The following is a 27,206-nucleotide window of genomic DNA, read 5'->3' as shown; positions in this document are numbered from 1 at the left end:
AGTGTTCAGAGAAGTAGTATCTGAACTGGCCAAAGACCTCACCACAGACGACTGAACTGCTAAATTTAACCCAGAAGTTGGTATCAGATTGAGCTGAGAGATTGAGAAGAATCAGTGCGCTAACACTGCCACCCACAGCCCTCATCAGTAAAGGTGCCACCAGAACTGAAGTGGTCCCACATTCCGAATGGAAGGAGATTAGTAATCACAAATATATTTGAAGTTTAAAGGTCTCTGAAGGGCCCAAGGTGTAAAGGAATGACTAGAGTGCATTTAAAAGGCAGATTAAGAACAAGGAGGAACACACAGCAAAAGATTTAACGACCGAAACGGTTCTCCTTGTGTCAGCCATGGATAAGGAAAGCCTGGGTTTATTCTAAGAGAGACATCCCCTAGAGATTCTCTTAGACTGGAGGCTGAGCGGTAATTTAAGAGTTATTAGCTGACACCAGCGACGTCTGTACCTAAAACAAGGAAATAATGCTGATCTCTCACAGCCTATGAGGGATTGTTTGATGCCTTAGAAGCAACAGGACTAAAGACCTGACTTTTAGATTTGTCTGAGTAGGTGCCGGGACCTCAATCAAACAAATGAGCCAATCAACAAAGGCGTCATGAAGGAAAGCGCCCATGCCAGAAGGGACCTTGGGGTGGGGAAATCATTAGTATTGCTTCGATAGAGGTGGGATTCATTGGTGACAACTTAGCAAGATCTAACCAGAAGCAAGGGGAGCTGTAAAGCCATTGACCGCATGGTTGGTCCAGTGTGTAGCAGTGGAGACAGTTGAAGTTCCCACTCCAGGTGTCCAAGTCATGCCATCCCGTGTTCTTCCAGCTGAGTGTCTTAGCTCCAGCGGGGCGATGGGTGAGTCCGAGTGGATTCCGGCATTACCAGATGCTGTGTAGATGAAGCCACAGGGCAGTGAGTCCAAGGACTTCAGTAGAAGACAGCCCTGGAGGTAAGCCACGTTCAACTCATTGGCTGGAGAATGTGGTGGTCAGACCTCAGGGGCAGAAGAGCAGTGCCGCTGGCAGGAAGGGGCTTTTCAGACTGAACCGTTTGCTGTTGTCCCCGAAGGGAAGGGAAGGGACATAAGGGTGCTCGTGATCCTGGCGATGCAACTTCCATGATGCCAGTCTCCAATCCTGTGTGAAACAGACAAACAAGAGGCAGTCACTGCTGCAGTAGCAGACCCAGAAATCATCTCCTCACCAGATTCCTCTGTGTTTATCAGAATATCCAGCTGATTATGGCGAGGTGGCGGGCTTCGAGGCATGCCTGCTGATAGATCAGGCGGTAACAAGCAAGCGTTTGAATATGGAGGAGGGAAATGCACCAGCCATGGAGACAAGGCTTCCTTGGCATCTGTCAGAGCTGGGAATGGGAAGCTGCTGCCATCTCCTTTTGTTACAGTGGTCAGGGTGTTGTGGGGGGCTCTGAGGGCTTGAAGACCTTGGGAAACAGACAAAGCAATTTGAGGCTAAAACCCAAGTAGCAGAGTGGCTGATGGTAGTCCAGGCCACCTGAAGCAGGGTGTAGCAGTCGCTGATGGTAGTCCAGGCTACCTCAAGCAGGGTGTAGCAGTCACTGATGGTAGTCCAGGCTACCTCACGCTGCGTGTAGCAGTCGCTGATGGTAATCCAGGCTACCTCAAGCAGCGTGTAGCACAGTGGCTGATGGTAGTCCAGGCCACCTCAAGCAGGGTGTAGCACAGTGGCTGATGGTAGTCCAGGCTACCTCAAGCAGCGTGTAGCAGAGTGGCTGATGGTAGTCCAGGCTACCTCAAGCAGCGTGCAGCAGAGTGGCTGATGGTAGTCCAGGCTACCTCAAGCAGTGTGCAGCAGAGTGGCTGATGGTACTCCAGGCTACCTCAAGCAGCGTGTAGCGAATGGCTGAGGGTAGTCCAGGCTACCTCATGCAGCGTGTAGCAGAGTGGCTAATGGTAGTCCAGGCTACCTCAAGTAGCGTGTAGCAGAGTGGCTGATGGTAGTCCAGGCTTCCTCAAGCAGCGTGTAGCAGAGTGGCTGATGGTAGTCCAGGCTTCCTCAAGCAGCGTGTAGCAGAGTGGCTGATGGTAGTCCAGGCTACCTTAAGCAGCGTGTAGCAGAGTCGCTGATGGTAGTCCAGGCTACCTCAAGCAGCGTGTAGCAGAGTGGCTGATGGTAGTCCAGGCTACTTCAAGCAGCGTGTAGCAGAGTGGCTGATGGTAGTCCAGGCTACCTCAAGCAGCGTGTAGCAGAGTGGCTGATGGTAGTCCAGGCTACCTCAAGCAGGGTGTAGCAGAGTGGCTGATGGTAGTCCAGGCCACCTCAAGCAGGGTGTAGCAGAGTGGCTGATGGTAGTCCAGGCCACCTCAAGCAGGGTGTAGCAGAGTGGCTGATGGTAGTCCAGGCTACCTCAAGCAGCGTGTAGCAGAGTGGCTGATGGTAGTCCAGGCTACCTCAAGCAGCGTGTAGCAGAGTGGCTGATGGTAGTCCAGGCTACCTCAAGCAGCGTGTAGCAGAGTGGCTGATGGTAGTCCAGGCTACCTCAAGCAGTGTGCAGCAGAGTGGCTGATTGTAGTCCAGGCTACCTCATGCAGCGTGTAGCAGAGTGGCTGATGGTAGTCCAGGCTACTTCAAGCAGCGTGTAGCAGAGTGGGGGATGGTAGTCCAGGCTACTTCAAGCAGCGTGTAGCAGAGTCGCTGATGGTAGTCCAGGCAACCTCAAGCAGAGTGGCTGATGGTAGTCCAGGCTACCTCAAGCAGCGTGTAGCAGAGTGGCTGCTGGTAGTCCAGGCTGCCTCACACAGCGTGTAGTGAGTGGCTGCTGGTAGTCCAGGCTACCTCAAGCAGCGTGTAGCAGTCTCGCTGATAGTAGTCCAGGCTACCTCAAGCAGCGTGTAGCGGAGTCGCTGATGGTAGTCCAGGCTACCTCAAGCAGTGTGTAGCAGAGTGGCTGATGGTAGTCCAGGCTACCTCAAGCAGCGTGTAGCAGAGTGGCTGATGGTAGTCCAGGCTACCTCAAGCAGCTTGTAGCAGAGTGGCTGATGGTAGTCCAGGCTACCGCAAGCAGCGTATGGCAGAGTCGCTGATGGTAATCCAGGGTACCTCAAGCAGCGTGTAGCAGAGAGGCTCATGGTAGTCCAGGCTACTTCATGCAGCGTGTAGCAGAGTGGCTGATGGTAGTCCAGGCTACGTCAAGCAGCGTGTAGCAGAGTGGCTGATGGTAGTCCAGGCTACTTCAAGCAGCGTGTAGCAGTCGCTGATGGTAGTCCAGGCTACCTCATGCAGCGTGTAGCAGAGAGGCTGATGGTAGTCCAGGCTACTTCAAGCAGCGTGTAGCAGTCGCTGATGGTAATCCAGGCTACTTCAAGCAGCGTGTAGCAGAGTGGCTGAGGGTAGTCCGGGCTACCTCAAGTAGCGTGTAGCAGTCTCGCTGATGGTAGTCCAGGCTACCTCAAGCAGCGGTAGCAGAGTGGCTGAGGGTAGTCCAGGCTACCTCACTCAGCGTGTAGCAGTCGCTGATGGTAATCCAGGCTACTTCAAGCAGCGTGTAGCAGAGTGGCTGAGGGTAGTCCAGGCTACCTCAAGTAGCGTGTAGCAGAGTCACTGATGGTAGTCCAGGCTACCTCACGCAGCGTGTAGCAGAGTGGCTAATGGTAGTCCAGGCTACCTCAAGTAGCGTGTAGCAGAGTGGCTGATGGTAGTCCAGGCTGCCTCACGCAGCGTGTAGCAGAGTTGCCGATGGTAGTCCAGGCTACCTCAAGGAGCGTGTAGCAGTCTCACTGATGGTAGTCTAGGCTACCTCACACAGCGAGTAGCAGAGCGGCTGATGGTAGTCCAGACTACCTCAAGCAGCGTGTAGCAGAGTGGCTGATGGTAGTCCAGGCTACCTCAACAGCGTGTAGCAGAGTGGCTGATGGTAGTCTAGGCTACCTCACACAGCTTGTAGCAGAGTGGCTGATGGTAGTCCAGGCTACCTCAAGCAGCTTGTAGCAGTCGCTGATGGTAGTCCAGGCTACCTCAAGCAGCGTGTAGCAGAGTGGCTGATGGTAGTCCAGGCTAACTCACGCAGCATGTAGCAGAGTCGCTGATGGTAGTCTAGGCTACCTCACACAGCTTGTAGCAGAGTGGCTGATGGTAGTCCAGGCTACCTCAAGCAGCTTGTAGCAGTCGCTGATGGTAGTCCAGGCTACCTCAAGCAGCGTGTAGCAGAGTGGCTGATGGTAGTCCAGGCTAACTCACGCAGCATGTAGCAGAGTCGCTGATGGTAGTCCAGGCTACCTCAAGCAGCGTGTAGCAGAGTGGCTGAGGGTAGTCCAGGCTACCTCAAGCAGCGTGTAGCAGTCGCTGATAGTAGTCCAGGCTACCTCAAGCAGCGTGTAGCAGAGTGGCTGATGGTAGTCCAGGCTACTTCACGCAGCGTGTAGCAGAGTGGCTGATGGTAGTCCAGGCTACTTCACGCAGCGTGTAGCAGAGTGGCTGATGGTAGTCCAGGCTACGTCAAGCAGCGTGTAGCAGTCGCTGATGGTAGTCCAGGCTACCTCAAGCAGCGTGTAGCAGAGTGGCTGATGGTAGTCCATGCTACCTCAAGCAGCGTGTAGCAGAGTGGCTGATGGTAGTCCAGGCTACCGCATGCAGCAGAGTGGCTGATGGTAGTCCAGGCTACCTCAAGCAGCGTGTAGCAGAGTGGCTGATGGTAGTCCAGGCTACCTCACGCAGCGTGTAGCAGTCGCTGATGGTAGTCCAGGCTACCTCAAGCAGCGTGTAGCAGAGTCACTGATGGTAGTCCAGGCTACCTCAAGCAGCGTGTAGCAGAGTGGCTGATGGTAGTCCAGGCTACCTCACGCAGCGTGTAGCAGTCGCTGATGGTAGTCCAGGCTACCTCACGCAGCGTGTAGCAGAGTGGCTGATGGTAGTCTAGGCTACCTCAAGCAGCGTGTAGCAGTCGCTGATAGTAGTCCAGGCTACCTCAAGCAGTGTGTAGCAGAGTCGCTTCTGGTAGTCCAGGCTACCTCAAACAGCGTGTAGCAGAGTCGCTGATGGTAGTCCAGGCTACCTCACGCAGCGTGTAGCAGTCGCTGATGGTAGTCCAGGGTACCTCAAGCAGCGTGTAGCAGAGTGGCTGATGGTAGTCGAGGGTACTTCACTCAGTGTGTAGCAGAGTAGCTGATGGTAGTCCAGGCTACTTCAAGCAGCGTGCAGCAGAGTGGCTGATGGAAGTCCAGGCTACCTCACGCAGCATGTAGCCGTCGCCGATGGTAGTCCAGGCTACCTCAAGGAGCGTGTAGCAGTCTCACTGATGGTAGTCTAGGCTACCTCACACAGCGAGTAGCAGAGTGGCTGATGGTAGTCCAGACTACCTCAAGCAGAGTGGCTGATGGTAGTCCAGGCTACCTCAAGCAGCGTGTAGCAGAGTGGCTGATGGTAGTCTAGGCTACCTCACACAGCTTGTAGCAGTCGCTGATGGTAGTCCAGGCTACCTCAAGCAGCGTGTAGCAGAGTGGCTGATGGTAGTCCAGGCTAACTCACGCAGCGTGTAGCAGAGTCGCTGATGGTAGTCCAGGCTACCTCAAGCAGCGTGTAGCAGAGTGGCTGAGGGTAGTCCAGGCTACCTCAAGCAGTGTGTAGCAGTCGCTGATAGTAGTCCAGGCTACCTCAAGCAGCGTGTAGCAGAGTGGCTGATGGTAGTCCAGGCTACTTCACGCAGCATGTAGCAGAGTGGCTGATGGTAGTCCAGGCTACCTCAAGCAGCGTGTAGCAGAGTGGCTGATGGTAGTCCATGCTACCTCAAGCAGCGTGTAGCAGAGTCGCTGATGGTAGTCCAGGCTACCGCATGCAGCAGAGTGGCTGATGCTAGTCCAGGCTACCTCAAGCAGCGTGTAGCAGAGTGGCCGATGGTAGTCCAGGCTATGTCAAGCAGCGTGTAGCAGAGTCACTGATGGTAGTCCAGGCTACCTCAAGCAGCGTGTAGCAGAGTGGCTGATGGTAGTCCAGGCTACCTCACGCAGCGTGTAGCAGTCGCTGATGGTAGTCCAGGCTACCTCACGCAGCGTGTAGCAGTCGCTGATGGTAGTCCAGGCTACCTCACGCAGCGTGTAGCAGAGTGGCTGATGGTAGTCTAGGCTACCTCAAGCAGCGTGTAGCAGTCGCTGATAGTAGTCCAGGCTACCTCAAGCAGTGTGTAGCAGAGTCGCTTCTGGTAGTCCAGGCTACCTCAAGCAGCGTGTAGCAGAGTCGCTGATGGTAGTCCAGGCTACCTCACGCAGCGTGTAGCAGTCGCTGATGGTAGTCCAGGGTACCTCAAGCAGCGTGTAGCAGAGTGGCTGATGGTAGTCCAGGCTACTTCAAGCAGCGTGCAGCAGAGTGGCTGATGGTAGTCCAGGCTACCTCACGCAGCATGTAGCAGGCGCTGATGATAGTCCAGGCTACCTCACACAGCGTGTAGCAGAGTGGCTGATGGTAGTCCAGGCTTCCTCAAGCAGCGTGTAGCAGAGTGGCTGATGGTAGTCTAGGCTACCTCACGCAGCGTGTAGCAGAGTGGCTGATGGTAGTCCAGGCTACCTCAAGCAGCGTGTAGCAGAGTGGCTGATGGTAGTCCAGGCTACCTTACGCAGCGTGTAGCAGAGTCGCTGATGGTAGTCCAGGCTACTTCAAGCAGCGTGCAGCAGAGTGACTGATGGTAGTCTAGGCTACCTCAAGCAGCGTGTAGCAGAGTGGCTGATGGTAGTCCAGGCTACTTCAAGCAGAGTGGCTGATGGTAGTCCAGGCTCCATTAAGCAGCGTGTAGCAGAGTGGCTCTTTTGGGTACTTGCGGGAGGTAGGGATTAGCACAACGCCAATATTGTTATATATGTACCATCAAACTTATATCTCCCCAGAAGTATCCCTATACCTTGAGTTTACTACAATCACTCATACTTCATTCATACTCATAATTTTTTTTTCTTGACTTTCTTCTCAATTATATTATTTGGTGGTGGCTGTTTAGTACAAATTTTACATTTCATTTCCCCTTGTTTGTCTGCCCCCTTATCCTTTAGCACCTTTTGTGGTGCTGGTTTTGGCCATAGATAAAAGTATCCTTGGTCTGTCACTCAGCACACATGAAGGGAGGTGCAGATGTGCCCCTTGAGATTCAGACCCATTATCTCTGACTCCAGACCGGAGCCTGAGGCATCAGACCAGTGTCTGCCCAGCTACCAGTGTCGGTGGCTCAGGCCCAGTTACCAGTGTCGATGGTTCAGGCCCAGTTACCAGTGTCGATGGTTCAGGCCCAGTTACCAGTGTCGATGGTTCAGGCCCAGTTACCAGTGTCGATGGTTCAGGCCCAGTTACCAGTGTCGATGGTTCAGGCCCAGTTACCAGTGTTGATGATTCAGGCCCAGTTACCAGTGTCGGCAGGTTGGGCCAAGTTACCAGTGTCGGCAGGTTGGGCCAAGTTACCAGTGTCGGCAGGTTGGGCCCAGTTACCAGTGTCGGCAGGTTGGGCCCAGTTACCAGTGTCGGCAGGTTGGGCCCAGTTACCAGTGTCGGCAGGTCGGGCCCAGTTACCAGTGTCGGCAGGTCGGGCCCAGTTACCAGTGTCGGCAGGTCGGGCCCAGTTACCAGTGTCGGCAGGTCGGGCCCAGTTACCAGTGTCGGCAGGTCGGGCCCAGTTACCAGTGTCGGCAGGTCGGGCCCAGTTACCAGTGTCGGCAGGTCGGGCCCAGTTACCAGTGTCGGCAGGTCGGGCCCAGTTACCAGTGTCGGCAGGTCGGGCCCAGTTACCAGTGTCGGTGGTTCAGGCATGTCGGTGGTTCAGGCCCAGTTACCAGTGTCGGTGGTTCAGGCCCAGTTACCAGTGTCGGTGGTTCAGGCCCAGTTACCAGTGTCGGTGGTTCAGGCCCAGTTACCAGTGTCGGCTGGTTGGGCCTAGTTACCAGTGTCGGCGGGTTGGATCCACTTACCAGTATCGGTGGTTCAGGCCCAGTTACCAATATCGGCTGGTTGGGCCCAGTTACCAGTGTCGGCGGGTCAGGCCCCGTCACCAGTGTCGGCGGGTCGGGCCCCGTCACCAGTGTCGGCGGGTCGGGCCCCGTCACCAGTGTCGGCGGGTCGGGCCCCGTCACCAGTGTCGGCGGGTCGGGCCCCGTCACCAGTGTCGGCGGGTCGGGCCCCGTTACCAGTGTCGGCGGGTCAGGCCCCGTTACCAGTGCTGGCCGGTCAGACCCATTTACGAGTGCTGGCCGGTCAGACCCATTTACGAGTGCTGGCCGGTCAGACCCAGTTACCAGTGTTGGGGGGGGTCAGGCCCCGTCACCAGTGTCGGCGGGTCGGGCCCCGTCACCAGTGTCGGCGGGTCGGGCCCCGTCACCAGTGTCGGCGGGTCGGGCCCCGTCACCAGTGTCGGCGGGTCAGGCCCCGTTACCAGTGTCGGCGGGTCAGGCCCAGTTACCAGTGTTGACCGGTCAGGCCCAGTTACCAGTGTCGGCAGGTTGGGTCCAATTACCAGTGTTGGTGGGTTGGGTCCACTTGCCACTGTCGGTGGGTCGGGCCCAGTTACCAGTGTCGGTGGGTCGGGCCCAGTTACCAGTGTTGACCGGTCGGGCTCAGTTACCAGTGTCAGCAGGTTGGGTCCAAATACCAGTGTCAGCGGGTTGGGTCCACTTGCCACTGTCGGCAGGTTGAGCCCAGTTACCAGTGTCGGCGGGTCGGGCCCAGTTACCAGTGTCGGTGGGTCAGGCCCAGTTACCAGTATTGGCAGGTCAGGCCCAGTTACCAGTATTGGCAGGTCAGGCCCAGTTACCAGTGTCTGGTGGGGCCAGTTACCAGTGTTTGGTCCGGGCCAGTTACCAGTGTTGGCGGGCCAGGCCCAGTTACTTGTGTCAGTTGTTCAGGCCCAGTTACTTGTGTCAGTTGTTCAGGCCCAGTTACCAGTGTGGCAGGTTGGGTCCAGTTACCAGTGTCGGTGGGTCGGGCCAGTTGCCAGTGTCGGTGGGTCGGGCCAGTTGCCAGTGTCGGTGGGTCGGGCCAGTTGCCAGTGTCGGTGGGTCGGGCCAGTTACCAGTGTCAGTGGGTCAGGATCAGTTACCAGGGTCAGGATCAGTTACCAGTGTCAGTGGGTCAGGATCAGTTACCAGTGTCAGTGGGTCAGGATCAGTTACCAGTGTCAGTGGGTCAGGATCAGTTACCAGTGTCAGTGGGTCAGGATCAGTTACCAGTGTCAGTGGGTCAGGATCAGTTACCAGTGTCAGTGGGTCAGGATCAGTTACCAGTGTCAGTGGGTCAGGATCAGTTACCAGTGTCAGTGGGTCAGGATCAGTTACCAGTGTCAGTGGGTCAGGATCAGTTACCAGTGTCAGTGGGTCAGGATCAGTTACCAGTGTCTGGTCGGACCCAGGTACCAGTGTCGGCAGGGCAGGCCTAGTTACCAGTGCCAACGGGTTGGGCAGAGTTGCCAGTGTTGGCGGGTCAGGCCCAGTTTCTAGTGTTGGAGGGTCTGGAGTAGTTACCAGTGTGGATGGTTTTGGCCCAGTTATCAGTGTTGGCAGGTCAGGCCCAGTTACCAGTGTCGGTGGCTCAGGCCCGGTTACCAGTGTCGGTGGCTCAGGCCCGGTTACCAGTGTCGGTGGCTCAGGCCCAGTTACCAGTGTCGGCGGCTCAGGCCCAGTTACCAGTGTCAGCTGCTCAGGCCCAGTTACCAGTGTTGGTGGGTTGGGCCCAGTTACCAGTGTTGGCAGGTCAGGCCCAGTTACCAATATCATTGGGTTGGGCCCAGTTACCAGTGTCGGCAGGTCATGCTAAGTTACTGGTGTTGGTGTGTTGGGACTAGTTACCAGTGTCAATGGGTTGGGACTAGTTACCAGTGTCTGGTCAGGCCTAGTTACCAGTGTCTGGTCAGGCCTAGTTACCAGTGTCTGGTCAGGCCTAGTTACCAGTGTCTGGTCAGGCCTAGTTACAGTGTCTGGTCAGGCCTAGTTACCAGTGTCTGGTCAGGCCCAGTTACCAGTGTTGGCAGATCGGGCCCAGTTACTTGTGTCGGCAGGTCGGGCCCAGGTACCAGTGTCAGCGGGGCAGGCCCAGTTACCAGTGTTGGAGGGTCTGGAGTAGTTACCAGTGTGGATGGTTTTGGCCCAGTTATCAGTGTCGGCGGGTCAGGCCCAGTTACCAGTGTCAGCGGCTCAGGCCCAGTTACCAGTGTCGGCAGCTCAGGCCCAGTTACCAGTGTTGGCGGGTCAGGCCCACTTACTAGTGTGGGCAGATTAGGACTAGTTACCAGTGTTGGCGGGTCAGGCCCATTTACCAATATCAGTGGGTTAGGCCCAGTTACCAATATCAGTGGGTTGGGCCCAGTTACCAGTGTTGGCAGGTCATGCTAAGTTACTGGTGTTGGTGGGTTGGGTCTAGTTACTAGTGTCAATGGGTTGGGACTAGTTACCAGTGTCGGTAGATCAGGCCCAGGTACCAGTGTCGGCGGGTCGGGCCCAGGTACCAGTGTCGGCGGGTCGGGCCCAGGTACCAGTGTCGGCGGGTCGGGCCCAGGTACCAGTGTCGGCGGGTCGGGCCCAGGTACCAGTGTCGGCGGGTCGGGCCCAGGTACCAGTGTCGGCGGGTCGGGCCCAGGTACCAGTGTCGGCGGGTCGGGCCCAGTTACCAGTGTCGATGGGTTGGGCAGAGTTACCAGTCTTGGCGGGTCAGGCCCAGTTTCTAGTGTTGGAGGGTCTGGAGTAGTTACCATTGTGGATGGTTTGGGCCCAGTTACCACTGTCGGCGGGTCAGGCCCAGTTACCACTGTCGGCGGGTCAGGCCCAGTTACCAGTGTCGGCGGGTCAGGCCCAGTTACCAGTGTCGGCGGGTCAGGCCCAGTTACCAGTGTCGGCGGGTCAGGCCCAGTTACCAGTGTCGGCGGGTCAGGCCCAGTTACCAGTGTCGGTGGGTCGGGCCCGGTTACTAGTGTGTGCAGATCAGGACTAGTTACCAGTGTTGGTGGGTCAGGCCCAGCTACCAATATCAGTGGGTCGGGCCCAGTTACCAGTGTTGGCGGGTCGGGCCCAGGTACCAGTGTCGGCGGGTCGGGCCCAGGTACCAGTGTCGGCGGGTCGGGCCCAGGTACCAGTGTCGGCGGGTCGGGCCCAGGTACCAGTGTCGGCGGGTCGGGCCCAGGTACCAGTGTCGGCGGGTCGGGCCCAGGTACCAGTGTCGGCGGGTCGGGCCCAGGTACCAGTGTCGGCGGGTCGGGCCCAGGTACCAGTGTCGGCGGGTCGGGCCCAGGTACCAGTGTCGGCGGGTCGGGCCCAGGTACCAGTGTCGGCGGGTCGGGCCCAGGTACCAGTGTCGGCGGGTCGGGCCCAGGTACCAGTGTCGGCGGGTCGATCCCAGGTACCAGTGTCGGCGGGTCGGGCCCAGTTACCAGTGTCGATGGGTTGGGCAGAGTTACCAGTCTTGGCGGGTCAGGCCCAGTTTCTAGTGTTGGAGGGTCTGGAGTAGTTACCATTGTGGATGGTTTGGGCCCAGTTACCAGTGTCGGCGGGTCAGGCCCAGTTACCAGTGTCGGCGGGTCAGGCCCAGTTACCAGTGTCGGCGGGTCAGGCCCAGTTACCAGTGTCGGCGGGTCAGGCCCAGTTACCAGTGTCGGCGGGTCAGGCCCAGTTACCAGTGTCGGCGGGTCAGGCCCAGTTACCAGTGTCGGCGGGTCAGGCCCGGTTACCAGTGTCGGCGGGTCGGGCCCGGTTACCAGTGTCGGTGGGTTGGGCCCGGTTACTAGTGTGGGCAGATCAGGACTAGTTACCAGTGTTGGTGGGTCAGGCCCAGCTACCAATATCAGTGGGTCGGGCCCAGTTACCAGTGTTGGCAGGTCGGGCCCAGTTACCAGTGTCGGCAGGTCGTGCCCAGTTACCAGTGTCGGCAGGTCGTGCCCAGTTACCAGTGTCGGCAGGTCGGGCCCAGTTACCAGTGTCGGCAGGTCGGGCCCAGTTACCAGTGTCGGCAGGTCGGGCCCAGTTACCAGTGTCGGCAGGTCGGGCCCAGTTACCAGTGTCGGCAGGTCGGGCCCAGTTACCAGTGTCGGCAGGTCGGGCCCAGTTACCAGTGTCGGCAGGTCGGGCCCAGTTACCAGTGTCGGCAGGTCGGGCCCAGTTACCAGTGTCGGCAGGTCGGGCCCAGTTACCAGTGTCGGCAGGTCGGGCCCAGTTACCAGTGTCGGCAGGTCGGGCCCAGTTACCAGTGTCGGCAGGTCGGGCCCAGTTACCAGTGTCGGCAGGTCGGGCCCAGTTACCAGTGTCGGCAGGTCGGGCCCAGTTACCAGTGTCGGCAGGTCGGGCCCAGTTACCAGCGTCGGCAGGTCGGGCCCAGTTACCAGCGTCGGCAGGTCGGGCCCAGTTACCAGTGTCGGCAGGTCAGGCCTAGTTACCAGTGTCGGCAGGTCAGGCCCAGTTACCATCATCATTGGGTCGGATCCACCACCTGAGCAGCTACTATGGTGCCCTGATTCCGTCTCCAGCCTGAGCCAGAAGAGGGGGACACAGGAGCCAAGTGTTGCCCAGAATGTGTCAGAGAGCAGCGTTGGCACCTTGGATAAAGAGCCTTGGACTGGCTCCAGATACCTGCCCGCACTCAGAGGGTGCCTGTGAGTTATGCAGAATGTCTGCCTTCACAGCACAAGAATGCCCTGCTTCCGAATGCCTGCCTTGCCCATCAGATCTGAGTCCCTGGCACCTTCAGGCCCTTCTACCCCTGTGCATGTGTTCAGCACTTGGCACCTCTGGAGAGGGGGTGCCTCTGGTGGGGCCCGCTGCTGCGTCATTCCCAGTAGCTGGGCATTTGTGAATGAACTGGCGCTTTTCACGGTTGCACTTGAAGGGAAAGCCATGTCTCTTTCTGAAGTGGGGCAGGTTGGGCCCCCAGTTCAGCCTTCGAGATCTTAGGAAGCTTTTAACTTCTGCTAAGAGCTTGTCCCCTGCGCAGAACCCCCTCTTCAGGCACAAAGCGTGCAGGACAACCTCTGGTGTGTCTGTCTGCCAACCTTTCCAAGCCCTCGGCCACATCCGCCAAGGTGCCAGTTAGCGCCTCTTGTTTGTACACATCATCTGACTGGTTGGAGTGCTTCTAGGTGCTACTAAGGGAGCCCTAATCACACGTCGCCTAGACTACGACAATGCAGTGTTGGTTGCTGAAAACAAGACCTTGTTGCCCAAACTACAAGTGGCACAGACTTCAGCAGCCAGGCTGGTTGGCAGGCTAGCGCCTCGTCTGCTGCAGTTCTGAGCTCTCTGCATTGATACCCACTGGGAACAGCCTCCTCTTTAAGATATGTTCTCTCACACAAGTCATTAGGAATGGCATATTCGACCGTGCTCGGAATTTGGAAAGTTAAAAACATTTTAAAAGATGGCTGTTCTAGTTGATTGGTTTAGTTCCGTGGATGTTGCTTGTCTGTATCGGCCTAGCGCCGAGATATCCCTACGGGGATGATTTGTTTTGCGCTATATCAAATTTGGTTAACATAACATACTCACTCCGTAGCGACATGCTGACCTCCACTCACTCTGCTACCTCCACAGGAGGATGGGACCAGCATAGCACTGGTTGGGATGGTTCTAGGAGCTACATACACCATAGGGGACACGCTGACCTCCACGCTCCGCAGGAGGTGGGACCAGCATAGCACTGGTTGGGATGGTTCTAGGTGCTACTGTCACCAAAGGGGACACGCTGACCTCCACGCTCCGCAGGAGGTGGGAGCAGCATAGCGCTGGTTGGGATGGTTCTAGGCGCTATTCATACCATATGGGACACGCTGACCTCCACAATCCGCAGGAGGTCAGACCAGCATGGCGCTGATTGGGATGGTCCTAGGCGCTACTCACACCATAGGGGACACGCTGACCTCCACGCTCCGCAGGAGGTGGGACCAGCATAGCACTGGTTGGGATGGTTCTAGGTGCTACTGTCACCAAAGGGGACACGCTGACCTGCACACTCCGCAGGAGGTGGGACCAGCATAGCGCTGGTTGGGATGGTTCTAGGCGCTATTCATACCATAGGGGACACGGGGACCTCCACACTCCGCAGTTGGTCGGACCAGCATAGCGCTGGTTGGGATGGTTCTAGGTGCTACTGTCACCAAAGGGGACATGCTGACCTCCACGCTCCTCAGGATGTGGGACCAGCATAGCGCTGGTTGGGATGGTTCTAGGCGCTATTCATACCATAGGGGACACGCTGACCTCCACAATCCGCAGGAGGTCAGACCAGCATAGCGCTGATTGGGATGGTTCTAGGCGCTACTCACACCATAGGGGACACGCTGACCTCCACGCTCCGCAGGAGGTGGGACCAGGATAGCACTGGTTGGGATGGTTCTAGGTGCTACTGTCACCAAAGGGGACACGCTGACCTGCACACTCCGCAGGAGGTGGGACCAGCATAGCGCTTGTTGGGATGGTTCTAGGCGCTATTCATACCATAGGGGACACGCTGACCTCCACACTCCGCAGTTGGTCGGACCAGCATAGCGCTGGTTGGGATGGTTCTAGGTGGTACACACATCATAGGGGGATACTCTGACCTCCACGCTCCGCAGGAGGTGGGACCAGCATAGCGCTGGTTGGGATGGTTCTAGGTGCTACACACATCATAGGGGGATACTCTGACCTCCACACTCCGCAGGAGGATGGGACCAGCATAGCGCTGGTTGGGATGGTTCTAGGCGCTACTCACACCATAGGGTAGACACTGACCTCCGCACTCCGCAAGAGGTGGGACCAGCATAGTGCTGGTTGAGATGGTTCTAGGCACTATTCACACCATAGGGTAGTCACTGACCTCCACACTCCGCAGGAGGTGGAACCAGCATTGCGCTGGTTGGGATGGTTCTAGGTGCTACACACATCATAGGGGACATGCTGACCTCCACACTCCGCCAGAGGTCGGACCAGCATAGCACTGGTTGGGATGGTTCTAGGTGCTACTGTCACCAAAGGGGACATGCTGACCTCTACATTCCGCAGGAGGATGGGACCAGCATAGCACTGGTTGGGATGGTTCTAGCCGATATTCATACCATAGGGGACATGCTGACCTCCACACTCCGCAGGAGGATGGGACCAGCATAGCGCTGGTTGAGATGGTTCTAGGTGCTCCTCCCACCAAAGGGGACACGCTGACCTCCACGCTCCGCAGGAGGTGGGACCAGCATAGCACTGGTTGGGATGGTTCTAGGCGCTACTCACACCATAGGGTAGACACTGACCTCCACACTCCGCAGGAGGTGGGACCAGCATAGCGCTGGTTGGGATGGTTCTAGGTGCTACAAACATCATAGGGGGACACTCTGACCTCCACACTCCACAGGAGGAGGGACCAGCATAGCGCTGGTTGGGATGGTTCTAGGTGCTACACACATCATAGGGGGATACTCTGACCTCCTCGCTCCGCAGGAGGTGCGACCAGCATAGCACTGGTTGGGATGGTTCTAGGTGCTACATACACCATAGGGGACACGCTGACCTCCACGCTCCGCAGGAGGTGGGACCAGCATAGTACTGGTTGGGATGGTTCTAGGCGCTACTGTCACCAAAGGGGACACGCTGACCTCCACGCTCCGCAGGAGGTGGGACCAGCATAGCACTGGTTGGGATGGTTCTAGGCGCTACTCACACCAAAGGGGACACGCTGACCTCCACGCTCCGCAGGAGGTGGGACCAGCATAGCGCTGGTTGGGATGGTTCTAGGCGATACTCACACCATAGGGTAGACACTGACCTCCACACTCCGCAGGAGGTGGGACCAGCATAGCACTGGTTGGGATGGTTCTAGGTGCTACAAACATCATAGGGGGATACTCTGACCTCCACACTCCGCAGGAGGAGGGACCAGCATAGCGCTGGTTGGGATGGTTCTAGGTGCTACACACATCATAGGGGGATACTCTGACCTCCTCGCTCCGCAGGAGTTGCGACCAGCATAGCATTGCTTGAGATGGTTCTAGGTGCTACACACATCATAGGGGAATACTCTGACCTCATACTCCGCAGGATGTGGGACTAATATAGCGCTGCACAGGGCTGCACTCAGCTGGCAGTTGGCTTTCCTCCAAGCTGCTGTAGGATGCACCCTGAACCCTCAGCTCTGATCAGGACCCCGAGAGCCCTCACCTGCTTTCATTACAAAAAATCCTTCAAAACATGTTTAATGTCTCGGAAGTGACGAGAGTGAAGGGAGATTAGATGGGAATAGATGGGAAGGTGAGAGCCCGGGCAGTGCCCTCATGTCTCTGCTCATGTGCATCGCTGTTGGAGGAGACTGAACACAGCTAAGTCACCAAGAGGAAGTCCTGGACACTACCCACATGCCCTCGTCAGGGGGTCCTTGTACCACAGACCGCTGGCATGGTGAGGGTCAGCAAGGAAGGGGCACAGGTATCCCTCTGTAGTGGGAGGTGTGAGTGACAGGCTGGGCTCACAAGGTGTGAGTGGCAGGCTGGGGTCACAAGATGTTAGTGACAGGCGGGAGTCACACTGTGTGAGTCACAGGCTGGGGTCACAAGGTGTGAGTGACAGGCCGGGGTCACACTGTGTGAGTGACAGGCTGGGTTCACACTGTTTGAGTAACTGGCTGGGGTCACGAGGTGTGAGTGTCACATGGTGTGAGTGACAGGCTAGGGACACAAGGTGTGAGTGACAGGCTAGGGACACAAGGTGTGAGTGACAGGCTGGGGTGACAAGGTGTGAGTGACAGGCTGGGGTGACAAGGTGTGAGTGACAGGCTGGGGTCACAAGGTGTGAGTGACAGGCTGGGGTCAGAAGGTGTGAGTGTCACATGGTGTGAGTGACAGGCTGGGGACACAAGGTGTGAGTGTCACATGGTGTGAGTGACAGACTGTGGGCACAAGGTGTGAGTGACAGGCCTGGGTCACAAGGTGTGAGTGACAGGCCTGGGTCACAAGGTGTGAGTGACAGGCTGGGGTCACAAGGTGTGAGTGACAGGCGGGAGTCATAAGGTGTGAGTGACAGGCGGGAGTCATAAGGTGTGAGTGACAGACTGGGGTCACAAGGTGTAAGTGACAGGCTGGGGTCACAAGGTGTAAGTGACAGGCTGGGGTCACAAGGTGTAAGTGACAGGCTGGGGTCACAAGGTGTAAGTGACAGGCTGGGGTCACAAGGTGTAAGTGACAGGCTGGGGTCACAAGGTGTGAGTGACAGGCTGGGGTCACAAGGCGTGAGGGACAGACGGGAGTCACACTGTGTGAGTCACAGGCTGGGGTCACAAGGTGTGAGTGACATGGTGGGATCACAAGGTGTGAGTGACAGGCGGGAGTCACACTGTGTGAGTGACAGGCCGGGGTCGCAAGGTGTGAGTGACAGGCCGAGGTCACAAGGTGTGAGTGACAGGCCGGGGTCACACTGTGTGAGAAGGCTGGGTTCACACTGTTTGAGTAACTGGCTGGGGTCACATGGTGTGAGTGACAGTCTGTGGGCACAAGGTGTGAGTGACAGTCTGTGGGCACAAGGTGTGAGTGACAGGCTGGGGTCACAAGGTGTGAGTGACAGGCTGGTGTCACAAGGTGTGAGTGACAGGCAGGAGTCACATGGTGTGAGTGACAGGCTGTGGGCACAAGGTGTGAGTGACAGGCTGGGTTGACAAGGTGTGAGTGACAGGCTGGGGTCACAAGGTGTGAGTGACAGGCGGGAGTCACAAGGTGTGAGTGACAGGCTGGGGTCAGAAGGTGTGAGTGTCACATGGTGTGAGTGACAGGCTGGGGACACAAGGTGTGAGTGTCACATGGTGTGAGTGACAGGCTGTGGGCACAAGGTGTGAGTGACAGGCTGGGGTGACAAGGTGTGAGTGACAGGCAGGAGTCACAAGGTGTGAGTGACAGGCAGGAGTCACAAGGTGTGAGTGTCACATGGTGTGAGTGAGAGGCTGGGGTCACAAGGTGAGAGTGACAGGCTGGGGTCACAAGGTGAGAGTGACAGGCTGGGGTCACAAGGTGAGAGTGACAGGCTGGGGTCACAAGGTGAGAGTGACAGGCTGGGGTCACAAGGTGAGAGTGACAGGCTGGGGTCACAAGGTGAGAGTGACAGGCTGGGGTCAGAAGGTCTGTGTGACAGGCTGGGGTCAGAAGGTGTGTGTGACAGGCTGGGGTCAGAAGGTGTGGGTGACAGGCTGGGGTCAGAAGGTGTGGGTGACAGGCTGGGGTCAGAAGGTGTGGGTGACAGGCTGGGGTCAGAAGGTGTGGGAGACAGGCAGGGGTCAGAAGGTGTGAGTGACAGGCTGGGGCCAGAAGGTGGGGTGACTGCTGGGGTCACACTGAGCCTGCGGGAGGGGCGGGTACTGCCCCACCCAGTTTAATAAGACTTATTAGAAGTAGGGTTTCTGGTTGGCTGGGGTATACACCTCAGCCGGGTAGAACCCACCCCTCTAGCTAGGGCGAGCGAGTTACACACCAAAGATAACCATTGTTCACCCCTGGTAACTGGGCACAGAGCAGACAGGCTTATCCCCAGAGGTCCTGTATAAAGTGTTTGCGCAATACACTCACACCCGTGACACAATAAATACACTACAAACGAGGCAGCACACAGGATTATATGTAGAATAGATTCCTATGTTATGCATATATATCGTGGGGCCACACAATATGAGTCACTACTAATGTGTGTGTATATATATATATATATATATATGTTCAGTGGCATGTGTAGCTGCAGATACACATGTTGTGCATAGTCCGCCGTCTGGTGTTGGGTCGGAGTGTTACAAGTTGTTTTTCTTCGAAGAAGTCTTTTCGAGTCACGAGACCGAGGGACTCCTCCTCCTTTGTTCCATTGCGCATGGGCGTCGACTCCATGTTAGATTGTTTTTTTTCCGCCATCGGGTTCGGACGTGTTCCTTTTCGCTCCGAATTTCGGGACGGAAAGATAGTCATAACTTCGGAAAACTACGTCGGTATTGTTTCGTTCGATATCGGGTTAGAATAGAATCGACACCGAATCGTGAAGAGCTCCGGTAGCCCTTCGGGGTAATTTCGATCCCCCGTCGGGGCCTGGTCGGCCCGACCGCGCGTAACATCGACACTGATGGAACGGACCCCGTTCCGATTCTGTCCTAAATGCCACAATAAATATCCATATACAGACCAACATTTGGTCTGTAACTTGTGCCTGTCGCCCGAGCACAGGGAAGAGACGTGTGAGGCCTGTCGTGCGTTTCGGTCCCGAAAAACGCTCCGTGACCGGCGAGCCAGAAGATTGCAGATGGCGGCCACGCCGACAGGACAACGAGGGTTCGAGGAACAAGGAGAAGAAGAGGAAGCCTTCTCCATTCATGAATCGGACTCGGAAGAATTCGACGTCGAAGAAACCGTGAGTAAGACGTCGAAGCAAGCACCACACAAGAAAACAGACAAGGCCCAGGGGACGCCACTGCCAACAGGCCATGGCTCAACCCATAAAGTAGGTGACCGTCCATCGGCACCGAAAAAGGCCGAACCGGTGCCGAGATCGTCCGACTCGGGTCGAGACACAGGCACGCAGCAATCTCGGGACCGAGACAGTGCTGCCGAAAAAGATCGACGCCGAGACAGCGGAACCGAAGCTGCTCGACGCAGAGACAGCGGCACCGAGGATGATCGACGCCGAGAAGGCTCGACTCCGAAAAAGAGGAAATTCTCCTCGGAGCCGAAAACAAGCAAAGACACAGTTTCGGTGCCAAAACGACCGGCAACCAAACCGACTGCCAGCTCGTATTCAGAGGAACAATCACTGTCCTCTCAAATGCGCAAACACAGATCTGAGGAAGAGTTGCAGACCACTGACGTGGACCACACACAAAAGCGGATCTTCATACAAAGTGGGACAGGGAAAATCAGCACCCTTCCCCCAATCAGGAGAAAAAGGAGACTCGAGTTCCAAACACAGGAACAAACACCACAAACAAAAGTGGTTAAAAAGGTAACCCCGCCACCCTCTCCTCCACCTGTAACTCATATATCACCGGCACAGACTCCGTCACATTCACCGGCTCATACCACCATGAGCCAAGATGACCAAGACGCTTGGGACCTATACGACGCCCCAGTATCAGACAATAGTCCTGAGTCGTACCCTACCAAGCCCTCACCACCTGAGGACAGCACAGCGTATGCACAGGTGGTAGCTAGGGCAGCAGAGTTCCATAACGTGTCGTTACACGCAGAACCTGTCGAGGATGACTTCCTTTTCAACACCCTCTCTTCCACCCATAGCACCTACCAAAGCCTGCCTATGCTTCCAGGAATGCTAAGGCATGCAAAGCAGATCTTCAAAGAACCTGTCAAGAGTAGAGCGATAACTGCAAGGGTGGAGAAAAAATATAAAGCACCGCCCACGGACCCTACTTTTATCACCTCACAGCTGCCACCAGATTCAGTCGTGGTAGGGGCAGCTCGCAAGAGAGCCAACTCGCACACATCAGGCGAGGCACCACCTCCGGATAAGGAGAGCCGCAAGTTGGACGCAGCTGGGAAAAGGGTCGCAGTACAAGCTGCAAACCAGTGGTGCATCGCCAACTCTCAGGCGCTCCTAGCGCGATATGATAGAGCCCATTGGGACGAGATGCAGCATCTCATCGAGCATCTACCCAAGGAATTTCAAAAACGGGCAAAACAAGTGGTTGAGGAAGGACAAAACATCTCCAATAACCAAATACGCTCCTCTATGGACGCAGCGGACACAGCTGCAAGAACAATAAATACCGCAGTAACCATAAGAAGGTACGCATGGTTGCGCACATCTGGCTTTAAACCGGAAATACAGCAAGCGGTGCTCAATATGCCGTTCAATGAACAACAATTGTTTGGACCCGAAGTCGACACGGCAATTGAGAAATTGAAAAAGGACACTGACACAGCCAAGGCCATGGGCGCACTCTATTCCCCGCAGGGCAGAGGCACTTTCGGCACCTTCCGCAAAACAACCTTCAGAGGGGGGTTTCGGGGTCAAGCCACACAAGCCAGCACCTCACAATCAACACCGTCTACATACCAGGGACAGTACCAAAGGGGAGGCTTTCGTGGCCAGTACAGAGGAGGACAATTCCCTAGAAACCGGGGAAAATTTCAAAGTCCAAAAACCCCTCCAACCAAACAGTGACTCACAAGTCACTCAACCCCTTCACACAACACCAGTGGGGGGAAGACTAAGTCAGTTTTACAAATCTTGGGAGGAAATAACAACAGACACTTGGGTCTTAGCAATTATCCGACATGGTTATTGCATAGAATTTCTCCAACTCCCTCCAGATGTCCCACCAAAAACACAGAATATGTCAAAACAACATCTAGACCTTCTAGAACTAGAAGTTCAAGCATTACTGCAAAAGGACGCAATAGAATTGGTACCATGTACACAAAAAAACACGGGAGTTTACTCACTGTACTTTCTAATACCAAAAAAGGACAAAACACTGAGACCAATCCTAGATCTCAGAACACTAAACACCTACATCAAATCAGACCACTTTCACATGGTCACGCTACAAGACGTGTTACCACTGCTAAAGCAACAAGACTACATGACAACCTTAGATCTAAAGGACGCGTATTTCCACATACCGATACATCCCTCACACAGGAAATACCTAAGGTTCGTATTCAAAGGAATACATTACCAATTCAAAGTGTTGCCGTTCGGTATAACAACCGCACCAAGAGTATTTACAAAATGCCTGGCAGTAGTAGCTGCACACATCAGAAGGCAGCAAATGCACGTATTCCCGTACCTAGACGATTGGCTAATCAAGACCAACTCCCTAACAAAGTGTTCACGGCACACGGATTATGTCATACAAACCCTCTACAAACTCGGTTTCTCCATCAACTATACAAAATCTCACATTCTGCCGTGCAAAACACAGCAATACTTAGGAGCAACAATCAACACAACAAAGGGAATAGCCACTCCAAGTCCACAAAGGGTTCAAAATTTTCACAAGGTTATACAAGCCATGTATCCAACACTAAAAATACAGGCAAAGATGGTATTAAAACTCCTAGGCATGATATCCTCATGCATAGCCATTGTCCCAAACGCAAGACTGCACATGAGGCCCTTACAACAGTGCTTAGCATCACAATGGTCACATGCACAGGGTCACCTTCTAGATCTGGTGTTGATAGACCGCCAAACATACATCTCGCTTCTATGGTGGAACAGTATAAATTTAAACAAGGGGCGGCCTTTCCAAGACCCAGTGCCACAATACGTGATAACAACAGATGCTTCCATGACAGGGTGGGGAGCACACCTCAGTCAACACACCATCCAAGGACAATGGGACGTACATCAAACAAAGCTGCATATAAATCACCTCGAATTGTTAGCAGTATTCCTAGTGTTGAAAGCATTTCAACCCATCACAACCCACAAATACATTCTTGTCAAAACAGACAACATGACAACAATGTATTATCTAAACAAACAAGGGGGAACACACTCGACACAGCTGTGCCTCCTGGCACAAAAGATATGGCAATGGGCAATTCACAACCACATTCGCCTAATAGCACAATTTATCCCAGGGATCCAAAATCAACTAGCAGACAATCTCTCTCGGGATCACCAACAGGTCCACGAATGGGAGATTCACCCCCAAATTCTAAACACTTACTTCAAGATTTGGGGAACACCTCAAATAGACCTATTTGCAACAAAGGAGAACGCAAAATGCCAAAACTTCGCATCCAGGTACCCACACAGGCAGTCTCAAGGCAATGCTCTATGGATGAACTGGTCAGGGATATTTGCGTACGCTTTTCCCCCTCTCCCTCTCCTTCCATATCTAGTAAACAAATTGAGTCAAAACAAACTCAAACTCATACTAGTAGCACCAACATGGGCAAGACAACCTTGGTACACAACACTACTAGACCTGTCAGTAGTACCCCATGTCAAGTTACCCAACAGGCCAGATCTGTTAACACAACACAAACAACAGATCAGGCATCCAAACCCAGCATCGCTGAATCTAGCAATCTGGCTCCTGAGATCCTAGAATTCGGACATTTAAACCTCACCCAAGAATGTATGGAAGTCATAAAACAAGCTAGAAGACCATCCACTAGACACTGCTACGCAAGCAAATGGAAAAGATTTGTTTGCTACTGCCATAATAAGCAAGTTCAACCATTACATGCATCTCCAAAGGATGTAGTGGGATACTTACTACATTTACAGAAATCAAATCTAGCCTTCTCTTCCATAAAAATACACCTCGCAGCAATATCTGCATACCTGCAGATTACCCATTCAACTTCACTATTTAGGATACCTGTCATTAAAGCGTTTATGGAAGGCCTAAAAAGAATTATACCACCTGTTCCTTCATGGAACCTCAACATCGTCTTAACAAGACTCATGGGCCCACCTTTTGAACCCATGCACTCTTGCGAAATGCAATTCTTAACGTGGAAGGTTGCATTTCTCATTGCCATCACATCTCTAAGAAGAGTAAGTGAAATTCAGGCGTTTACTATACAAGAACCTTTTATTCAAATACACAAAAATAAGGTAGTCCTAAGAACCAATCCTAAATTTTTACCAAAAGTTATTTCACCGTTCCACTTAAATCAAACGGTAGAACTACCAGTGTTCTTCCCACAGCCAGACTCAGTAGCTGAAAGGGCACTACATACATTAGACATCAGAAGAGCATTAATGTACTACATTGACAGAACAAAAGAAATTAGGAAAACAAAACAACTGTTTATTGCATTTCAAAAACCTCATACAGGAAACCCAATATCAAAACAGGGTATAGCCAGATGGATAGTTAAGTGCATCCAAACCTGCTACCTTAAAGCAAAGAGAGAGCTGCCCATTATACCAAGGGCACACTCAACCAGAAAGAAAGGCGCTACCATGGCCTTCCTAGGAAACATTCCAATGAACGAGATATGTAAGGCAGCCACATGGTCTACGCCTCACACATTTACTAAGCACTACTGTGTAGACGTGCTATCCGCACAACAAGCCACAGTAGGTCAAGCCGTACTAAGAACTTTATTTCAAACTACTTCAACTCCTACAGGCTGAGCCACCGCTTTTGGGGAGATAACTGCTTACTAGTCTATGCAAAGCATGTGTATCTGCAGCTACACGTGCCATCGAACGGAAAATGTCACTTACCCAGTGTACATCTGTTCGTGGCATGAGTCGCTGCAGATTCACATGTGCCCACCCGCCTCCCCGGGAGCCTGTAGCCGTTTGGAAGTTATCTTCAACATTTGTACATTTGTAAATATATTACTTAAACCTTATTTGGTACATACTTATTCATTCCATTGCATGGGCACTATTACTAACATACATAACTCCTACCTCACCCTCTGCGGGGAAAACAATCTAACATGGAGTCGACGCCCATGCGCAATGGAACAAAGGAGGAGGAGTCCCTCGGTCTCGTGACTCGAAAAGACTTCTTCGAAGAAAAACAACTTGTAACACTCCGACCCAACACCAGACGGCGGACTATGCACAACATGTGAATCTGCAGCGACTAATGCCACGAACATATGTACACTGGGTAAGTGAAATTTTCCATATATATATATATATATATTTGTTTTTCTTCGAAGAAGTCCTTTCGAGTCACCGGACCGAGTGACTCCTCCTTTTCGGCTCCATTGCGCATGGGCATCGGCTCCATCTTAGATTGTTTTCTTTCCGCCATCGGGTTCAGACGAATAGTCGGTATTGTTTTCAATTATGTCTCGTCCAGCATCAACACCTCGGTACCGGCGGATACACATCTTTGATTGCCCTTCGGGGCACCCGCGCCCAACTTGGGCCTGGTCGGCCCGACCAAAAGTATTGTCGAAGCCTCATGGACCGGACCCTGTTTAGATTCTGCCTTCGGTGCCATGCCAAGTATTCCTACACAGATCAACCTCTGGTTTGTAACCTGTGTTTATCTCCGGATCATCAAGAGGATACTTGTGAAACCTGTAAATCCTTCCGTTCTAAAAAGACTTCAAGAGACCGAAGAGTGCGAAGGTTAGAGATGGCGTCCAGAAGCACCGAACGCCTCGATGCAGAAGAGGAGGAGATGATTCACACCGCCGTCTCTGTTTGGGGATCCGATTCCGAACAAGAGTCCGACGTCGACAGACCACTAACAGCGGGCCAGCATGTGACTACGCTTGCCCGACCCAAACCAAGACCAAACACAAGGCCTCGGGGACGCCACTGCCGTAAGGCCATGGCTCCACCCGTAAAAAAGCGACCGGTGACCAAGTAACATCTTCGGCACCGAAAAAGGCCACGCCCGTAACAAAGCCTTCGGACTCGAGCCGAGGCACAGGCTCCGAAAGCATACAACACCGACCCATTGAGTCGAGACCCTGGAAGTCACTTTCGGAACCGAGGCCAACAACTACTCCAGGCCCTTCGGTGCCTAAAAAAACTGCTCCGGAGCCGAAAAAACATTCCTATACAGAGGAGCATGGACTTTCGAAACAGTTAAAAGAAAGCCATAGATTTGAGGAAGATTTACAACAAATGGAGGATTTCGATGTCAAACAGGCCAGGACACAGATCCACAAGGACACTGGCAAGATCCTCACAGCACCTCCTCTCAAAATAAAAAGAAAACTGGCCTTCCACGGACGCTTGGACACTGATCAGCAAACGGCTAAAGTGCCTAGAGAGAAATCTCCGCCTCCCCAGTTTTCTCCTCACCAGTCTGCTCCTCACTCTCCTCAGCAGACTGTCTCCCCGCCTGCTACACCCACTGCACAGTCTCCATCACACACTATGCAGTCACATCAGGACACAGATCCATGGGATCTCTATGACGACCCAGTCTCAGACAATAGCCCAGAGTGCTACTCATCTAAGCCATCGCCACCTGAGGATAGCACCTCATATACACAGGTTCTAGCTAGGGCAGCAGCTTTTCACAACGTGACCATGCACACAGAACCGCTAGAGGACGACTTCTTGTTCAATACATTGTCCTCAACTCATGCCACATACCAAAGCCTACCCATGGTCCCCGGTATGCTCAAACATGCGCAACAGATATTAAAGGAAGGGCTATAACCCCAAGGGTAGAGAAAAAGTAGAAGCCACCACCCTCAGACCCCATTTATATCACACAATAGCTGCCCCCAAATCAGTAGTGGTCAGCGCAGCGAGGAAAAGGGCTAACTCACAGTCCTCTGGAGATGCACCCCCTCCAGATAAAGAAAGCAAAATATTTTATGCTGCAGGAAAAAGGGTGGCGACAGTCAGCCAATCAGTGGCGCATAGCTAATTCGCAGGCCCTACTAGCTAGATACGCTAGGGCTCACAGGGATGAAATGAAGGACATTATTCAGCATCTCCCCGAGGACCAACAGAAGAGAGCCCAGCAGGTAGTAGAGGAGGGACAGGCAATTACGAACAATCAGATAAGATCAGCGCTAGACTCAGCAGATACAGCTGCAAGGACGATAAATACAGCTGTCACAATTAGGCCGCATGCATGGCTCAGGTCATCAGGTTTTAAACCTGAAATCCAACAGGCCGTCCTCAACATGCCTTTTAATCAGCAACAATTATTCGGCACACAGGTGGACACGGCCATAGATAAGCTGAAAAAAGACGCCGATACTGCCAAAGCGATGGGAGCGCTTTACTCATCCCAATACAGAGGCACATTTCGGAAGCCTCAATATAGGGAGGCTTCAGGCCTCAGCCCTCAGAGCCATCTACCTCACAATCCAAGCCCTTGTACCAGACACAATACCAAAGAGGGGGGTTTTGGGGATCCTACAGAGGGCAATTCCTCAGATCTAGGGGAAAATACCAATACTCAAAACAAGCCACTAATACCAAACAGTGACTTTACCATCACCTTCCCTCAGCACACTTCCCCTGTGGGAGGAAGACTGAAAATGTTCCATGAGCAATGGTTAGACATCACAACAGACACATGGGTACTATCCATTATCCAACATGGTTACTGCATAGAGTTCACACAATTTCCTCCAGACATTCCCCCAAAAGCACACAAACTTTCATCATCTTGCAATGTTGCAAACAGAAGTACAGGCACTATTACTCAAACAAGCCATAGAACTGGTGCTGCATCATCAAAAAGGAACAGGGGTTTACTCCCTGTACTTCCTTATTCCCAAGAAGGACAAAACATTAAGACCAATATTAGATCTCAGGACTCTCAACCTCTACATCCGATCAGAACACTTTCACATGGTAACACTA

At 54.0% G+C, this 27,206-nt stretch overlaps 1 protein-coding gene across 1 annotated transcript in view; it reads left to right on the top strand.

Moving 5' to 3' along the window:
- LOC138250271 (rho-related BTB domain-containing protein 2-like) overlaps positions 1–27,206 on the top strand; it is a 384,850-nt gene that overhangs the window by 45,502 nt on the left and 312,142 nt on the right. The window lies entirely within an intron of this gene.

The sequence above is a fragment of the Pleurodeles waltl genome, chromosome 1_1 (genome assembly GCF_031143425.1).
Source record: "Pleurodeles waltl isolate 20211129_DDA chromosome 1_1, aPleWal1.hap1.20221129, whole genome shotgun sequence".
NCBI lineage: Eukaryota > Metazoa > Chordata > Amphibia > Caudata > Salamandridae > Pleurodeles > Pleurodeles waltl.
This window is presented reverse-complemented; position numbering and strand designations above follow the sequence as displayed.